Raw genomic sequence first — 7,957 nt, 5'->3', positions numbered from 1 at the left:
TCTCTCTCTCTCTCTCTCTCTCTCTCTCTCTCTCTCTCTCTCTCTATAGCTAGGGGTGGCAAAATTGAAAATGCCCATGAATTTGACACAACATGATACAAATTTAGTAGGTTATAGATTAAGGTTTAATGTGTTCGTGTCATATTCAAATTGACATAACTTACCCGTTTAATAAACAGGTTGAGTTAATGTTTAATCCATGTAATCCGTTTGACCAATCTGACTTGTTTAATTCAATGACATTTTACTAATATATTCTTCAAACCCTAGGTATATAAACTTATTAATTGTTGTGGTTTATTTTTTTTGACATATTGTCATTAATTATTTGTGATATTGAGATATGTTTTAGGTTTGAATGATTATTTGTGATACAGTTACTCGTTAGTTTTGAATTTTATATTACAAATTTTTATTTGTTTGTTTTTTCATATTTTTTTTTTCATTTTGATAAAATGTGATAAACAAGTCAACACGATTGACCTGTTTAATAAATGGGTCGTGTTAGGGTTGAGGAATCTTGACCCGTTTAATAAACATGTTGGGTTAGTGTTAACCTATATAGTCGGATACTCATGAGTTGACACGACACAAACCCGACATGCGAACATGAATTGCCACCCCTACTCTCAGCATTTCCTCTCTCTTCAATATTGTTAGGACATATATGTTTTCACTTGATTAGAACATATGTCAATCATTTATGTAAATTGGCTAATCCTTTGACAAAACGCACTCTACTTGTAATTGGGTAGTTCTAGGTGCTTTTAATACTTCAAGAAACAAGGTTTCAAGGTCAAGTGTTGAAGTCATCAAGTCTGTCCAAGAAAAAGTAAGCTGAAGTGCAATTTCATTAAAGCTCGACACCTGCTCGATAGCTACCTCGACACCTGCTATCTGTCGAGATTTAAAAACTCAGATTTCCAATATGATTTTCTTGGGATCCGTGAATATGTTTTTGGGCTTCTTTTCTTCTAACCCTAAACATATAAAATGATTATTTTAAGAGCCTTCAAGTGTGACACAAGTTGCAAAATCATTGAGCAATCCCTGTGCAAGCAAATTGTGATCATAAGACAAAGTTCTTGACCTAGTTCATCTTCCTTCAAGAAGTTGCTGTGTATTTGCACCGTAGGGTTTTGTAACCAAGCATCTTCCTGCTATTCATCATAAAGGATGAACTGAAGAACTTTGCAGCCAATCTTTCTTCTTAAGTTGGTGTTTGAAGTCGCGTACTGGGATCCGCGCATTGGTTAGTCACGTACTTGGGAGCCATGCATCAAAGGTGGGAACTGTCACTACAGATCAAGTCCAATTGGGTATTGGGGTAAGGGTTCAACTGTAGGTTGGTAAGGTACTTGGGATTCCTTTACATGTAACCACTTGATTTGATAATAGTGGAGTTTCGGGAGTGGTGACCTGAAAATCGCCCCGTGGGGTTTTTGCCGCGAGGTTTTTCCCCATTCGTAAACAAATCACCGTGTCATTTAATTTCCGCTGCATATTTAGTTTTTGGTGATTTGTTTGTGCTTCCACGCAATTGCATGATAAATTGATTAATTAAAAACTTGGCTAATTAATTAATTGGTTTTATCACAAGCGGTCATTCAGTTTGTGGCCTATCAAATATAATTGGTCTCTCTATATCTCTAATCTCTTCTCGTCACGATCAGTCATGATGCTAAATTGCCAATTACTAGCTCAAGCCAAGAATTAATATTTGGCTATGCCTTGATGACTCGCTGTTTAATCTTTATATTTTAGTATGTCAATCTCAAGCCAATTTTCTGGACCATGTATCTGCCAACTTCATCAAACTATCAAAATTACTCACTTCAGTAAGGAATACATGCTAAAAGTTAATGATATGTAACATGTTGTTGTAGACATACATTAAATTTCTCTAAATCTAAAGAGATTTAATACGTCAGTCATTTTTGGGTAGAAAAATGCATACCCTTTATTCACTGAAAATTGATGCTAAAAATGCCTCTAGTCCCTAGATGCAATTTTGTTTCACTTGATGCAATATCGCTTTTGATACGCTACTTTTTAATTAGTTTGAAGGGACTGCTTAGTCCTAAAAGAAAAGTCAAAGTCGGGGATCAAAGAGAGTAGAGAATACTTCATAGAATCATTATACTCAATCAAACCAAAAAACTTTTCTTTCTTCTTATGTCTTTGATTCTGTACACTACAAAAAATGCGGGCTATAGCTGCGTTTATGAAAAACGCGACTATAGCTAACATATAGCCACGTTTCTAAGAAACGCGGCCAAAGCCTCAACCTATAGCTGCGTTTTTAAAACGTGGCTATAGGTCCTACCGAATAATTTTTTTAAAGGGGACCTATAGCTGCGTTTTCTAAAAAACATGGCTATAGCAAATCTTTAGCCGCGTTTAAAACGCAGCTAAAGGTTACCTATAGCCGCGTTTTCAAAAAATGCGGCTATAGGTCCAGCTGTATAACCTGAAGCTTCGTTTATCAAACACGGCTTAGTAACCCTTTAGTGACGTTACCTATAGCCGCGTTTTTTAAAAACACGGCTATAGGTCCAGGGTATAAATATGTCACTGACCTATAGCCGTGTTTTTTGAAAACGCAGCTTAGGTCACCCTTTTGTGATGTTACCTATAGCCGTGTTTTCAAAAACGCCGCTATATGTAACAAAAAAAAAAATTTTCTTTCGCTTCCCACATGCTCTCCCCTTTCCCACCTACCCCCACTTTCTTCTTTTCTTATTTCTCCTTCTTTCTTTTTTACTCTCTTCATTCTTCACATCTGGTGCTCCTCCATAAGGTTCTTCTTTCTTTTCCTTTTTTTTTTTCTTCCTTCCTCACATCTAGGTAACTCTTCTTTTTCTTTTTTCTTTTTTCCTTTTTCACATTTGGATAACTCTTTTTTTTTTCATTTTTTTTTTTTCATAAAAGAAAGAAGGAAGAAGTGACCCATTAAAAAAAATTCCTTTGTTTCTTTGGAGCTGCTGCTTTTTTTTTTTTTCTTCTTCTCAAGCACACTGATTTGTCAATAGATCTAGTTTTTGTTTTTTTTGGTTATTTTATGTTTAGTCAGTAAGAAAATTGAGGAAATGCTATTGTGGATCTGTGCTTGAATTTGTGCTATTGTGTTGTTGATATTGTGATTACATTTAAATGGGTTTGTGTTCTTATATTTTGGAGCATGTTGTATTTAATTTTGAATTTCTAGGTTTGTGTTTGATTTTAAATTTTTTTGGGTTTGTTTGTATTGTGAATATGTTATGTTTGATTTTGAATTTTCTGGGTTTGTGTTTGATTTTGAATTTTTTGAGTGTATTTGTATTGTGAGTATGTTGTGTTTGATTTTGAATTTTTTTGGCTTGTATTTTATTTTGAATTTTTTGGATTTGTGATTAATTTTGAATTTTTTTAATTGAATTTTGAATTTTGAATTTTCTAGGGAGAACAAAAACCAAGAATTTTTTTTTTTTGTTTGTTTTTAGAAAAACCTATTTGCCGCGTTTTAAACGCAGCTCAAAGCGGGCTATAGCCGCGTTTTTTAAAAACGCAGCTATAGGCCCCAATATATCCAACCGGGTTAAAAACGCGGCTTCAAGTCTGACCTTTAGCCACGTTTTTGAAAAACGCAGCCATAGGCCTGTTGCTGCGGTGTTTAGGCCATGTTTGTAAACGCAACTATAGGAAATGCGACTTTATCCTATAGCCGCGTTTTAGGGGTCTATAGCTGCGTTTTTTAAACGCGGCCAAATACCCTTTTTTTTTGTAGTGGTAACAAATGACTATGTCTTTGATTCTGATAATTCTTCTCTTCCCATTTTGCACTTGCCTTGATACCTTAACACCAGACCAATCCATCAAGGATAACCAATCATTGATTTCCAAAGAAAACAATTTTGCCTCATGCTTCTTCAGCCCTGGCAACTCTAGCTATCGGTATCTTGGTATTTGGCACGTCAAAGTGACAAAACAAACTGTCGTGTGGATTGCAAATAGGAATGATCCTATCAATGATTCTTCTGGAGTTCTCTCCATCAACCAGTTTGGAAACCTTGTCCTCCATGACAGTTTTAACCATCTTCTTTGGTCTACAAATGTTTCTGTCCAAGGGACAACCTCCTCTGTTGTTCAGCTTCAAGATTCAGGAAACCTGGTATTTGTCGAGGGCAATAACAAAAAGGTGTTATGGCACAGCTTTAACTATCCTACAGACACTTTGCTTCCAAGCATGAGGCTTAGGTTGAATCGGATAACTGGGCTAGACAGGTTCTTGACATCTTGGAAGTCACAAGATGATTCGGGAACTGGGGACTACTTCTACAAGATGAAGCCTACTGGCTCTCCACAAGTCTCCTTGTATAAGGGTTTGACCCTGTATTGGCAGTTAGATCCATGGCCATGGAACATATCATCTTCATCATCACCAACAACGTCATTAGCCTCAATGGGTTTTTAGTATGATTTTGTTTACAACGAAGATGAGGCATCTTAAAGCTACTTTTTGTAGACCCCTCTATCATTTCTAGACTAGTGGTTGACAACTTAGGATCGTTTCGGATACTTCTGTGGAATAATGGTGATCTTCAATGGAAGGAATTATGGTCAATACCTAAATACCTGAGTCTACAGATATGTTTGAGTGTACATGTTTGCTAGGTTATGAACCTAAGTCTCCAAGGGATTGGTATCTCAGAGATGGTTCTGAAGGGTGTGTGAGGAAGCAGTCGATGTGTGGGAATGGAGAAGGGTTTGTGAAGGTGAAACGTTTGAAGCTTCCAGATTCGTTTAATGCAACTTGGATGACAAGAGTATGACTAGCTCAGACTCAGAGTTTGAGCAGGCATGCTTGAGTAATTGCTCTTGCACTGCTTTTATCAGCATGAACATTAATGGGAAGGCCACTCGTTGCTTGGTATGGTATGGTGAATTGATGGACATTTTGGAGCATACAAATGAACGGTGGGATCTAAATGTACGTGTGGATGCAACTCAATTAGGTAGCCTTTTATGCTATCTTGAATTTGTTTTTCTAAATTTTCATTATTTCACTTTCTGAATTTTGGACTCACCATTTTCTTGTTGTTGTTGATTTTTTTTCCAACAACTTAAACTAGAAGCCCAAAGGTTTTCTTGGCCACAAGAGGCAGCTGGCTATTATTATATCATCTGTTGTTGTGCCATTGTTTCTAGTATCCTTCAAAGCCTATATGTGTCTAATGAAGAAGAGGAAAACAAAAAGGTGATAAAATTGCTTGCATTGTAGTATTCATACACACACACACACAGATATATATATATATATAGATCTTACTCCTTAGATCAGCCTACCATGTGAGGTATATAAATACTCAATTGCGAAATTATAGTGAACAATTTCTATCAATATGTTTTAGGACAATGAAGAGAAAATTGCATAATCAAGTATCAAATTTTATTGGAACCAAAGACTCTTTGGAGGATAATGAGCTCGAGGACAGTAGTAGACATCCAGATTTATTGATTTTCGATTTAAGTAGCATAATTGCTGCCACTGACAATTTCTCTCTGACCAACAAACTTGGGCAAGGTGGTTTTGGCTCTGTTTTCAAGGTACAATTACAATTCATAATGACATTGTTCATATCTTCCCCATTTTTCTGTGGGTATGAATGGCGGAAAATGAGTTCAATAAGCTAAGACATTTGTTACTAAAGTAGCAGATAGAGGCATTAACTGAATTGCTTAAAACTAATAGTTATGAGTAAGCTTAATTTTTTGGATCATGAATTCAGGGTCAATTATCTAATGGACAACATATAGCTGTAAAAAGGCTATCTAAGAGTTCAGGACAAGGAATAGAAGAATTCAAAAATGAAGTTTTGTTGATTGCAAAACTTCAACATAGGAATCTTGTCAAAATTTTTGGCTGTTGCATTCAAGAGGAAGAAAAGATGTTGATTTATGAGTACATGCCTAAGAAAAGCTTAGACTCCTTCATTTTTGGTACCTCTTCTTTCTAAAAATCTATTTCCTTGATTTCTTTGTTTTCTTTTACTATATATGTTCAAAGAATATATTTGAAGTTCATATAACCATATATTTCAACACTATTGAAATCACATTTTGAGTTCATTGGAAAAAAAAAAATTTTGTTTTAGATCCTACAAGAAGTTCATTGTTGAATTGGAGGAAATGCTTTGAAATCATTATTGGGATTGCTCGTGGGATTTTGTATCTTCATCAAGACTCAAGATTAAGAATTATTCACAAGGATCATAAAACCAATAATATTCTACTAGATGGTGAGATGAACTCCAAAATTTCAGATTTTGGCACAGCCTGTATATTCAAAGGTGACCAAATTCAAGGCATGACACCTAGAGTTGTTGGAACATAGTAAGTATCACTCAAACACATGCACGCACGTGCACATTGAGACTTGCACACTTTCCATACATGCAAAAAACAAAGGCCTATGCAAACTTTAACATTATCTTTAATATTTTTCACATACTGTGGTTATATGTCACCCGAGTGTGTAATATTCAGGAAATATTCAACCAAATTTGATGTCTTTAGTTTTGGTGTCATGTTGTTGGAAATTATGGGTGGCAAGAAGAACAACGATTCTTATCAGAACCACCCTTCCCTAACTTTAATAGGGCATGTAAGTAATAGAAAACAACAATCTTTACTATTTGCATTTATAATATAGCCCCTTATGAATAATGCTACGACTCACACAGGTTTGGGAACTTTGGAGAGAAGATAGAGCCTTGGATATAGTTGATTCATCAATAAATGAGTCATTTGTTTCTCTTGAAGTCTTGAGATGCATTAAAATTGGGCTCTTATGTGTGCAAGAAGATGCAATGGACCGACCAACAATGTCAACAGTTCTTCTTATGTTGAGTAGTGAAACAACTCTTCCTTCTCCGAAACAACCTGCTTTCATTTTTAGAAGAGCTACCAATGATCTTGAATCAATCACAGGACGAGAGATTTATTCTATAAATGACGTGACAATAACCAAGCTTTAAGCTTGCTAAATGCAAAGATTCTAGTTAAGCTGCATATAATTTGCTTCTATAAGGATTCTAGTTAGCTGCTTCTAGATTGCTTTTATAGGGATTTCCAGGACAAATTAACATTTTACTCTTTTTGTATTTAAGAACAAACATAATTTCTTATTCTTCTTATTATTATTATTATTTTGGTTTAGTTATTTATTTTGTCACTAATAATCCATATTTCTTAACTTGGTTAGTGGCATTGTTTGTAAGGTTCAAATCCCCCCCCCCCAACCCTAAAAATTATGGTTGTAATAATTGAGTTATCCAAAAATATAAATCTCAGTTGTTTTAGAAGATTGAGTAATTGAGACACTAATTATCAATAAGGGACATCCAATATATATATATATATATGTAAAAGCTAATGCGTAGCATTTATTATTGCTACATTCCTGTTAAGCCACCTCATCTTCCACATTACTACCACACAATTATTTTTTACATATTTATTTTTTACCTTCAATTTTTTTTCACAATATTAAATATATAAACACATTGACTTTACAAATTCATCTTAGGCAGTTTTAACTTTACATATTCATCTACTTTAATTTTAATATTATAATTAAGTATTTTTCATACATATTTCTCTTAGATGGTTTTAACCTTACATATAATTTGTCCCATTTATCTTCCTTTATTTTGGCTCTTCATATTCTTATCCTCTTATTATAAATTTGTCATCTCTCTCATTTTATGCATATTTTATTCTCACACAAAAAAGGTTATTTCTCTCTTCTCTCTCTCTCTCTCTCTCTCTCTCTCTCTCTCTCTCTCTCTCTCAATTGTTTTTTTTTTTTTCATTTTTTGTTGGATTTTTTATGAGGTTTGTACTTCCATTGTCTTATTATTGACTAACTCATATGTGTTCCTTGATGCAAGTTTTTATTTTATTTTATCATTTTATC

General features: G+C 34.5%; 1 pseudogene; it reads left to right on the top strand.

Moving 5' to 3' along the window:
• Window positions 1-3,775: 3,775 nt before the first annotated feature.
• LOC112037861 (G-type lectin S-receptor-like serine/threonine-protein kinase At1g11410) lies at window positions 3,776-7,016 on the top strand (annotated as a pseudogene).
• The last annotated feature ends 941 nt before the right edge of the window (window positions 7,017-7,957 follow it).

The sequence above is a fragment of the Quercus suber genome, unplaced genomic scaffold, assembly GCF_002906115.3.
Source record: "Quercus suber isolate HL8 unplaced genomic scaffold, Cork oak 2.0 scaffold_607, whole genome shotgun sequence".
Lineage (NCBI taxonomy): Eukaryota > Viridiplantae > Streptophyta > Magnoliopsida > Fagales > Fagaceae > Quercus > Quercus suber.
Note: the sequence above shows the minus strand (reverse complement) of the source record. Positions and strands in the feature narration are given on the sequence as shown.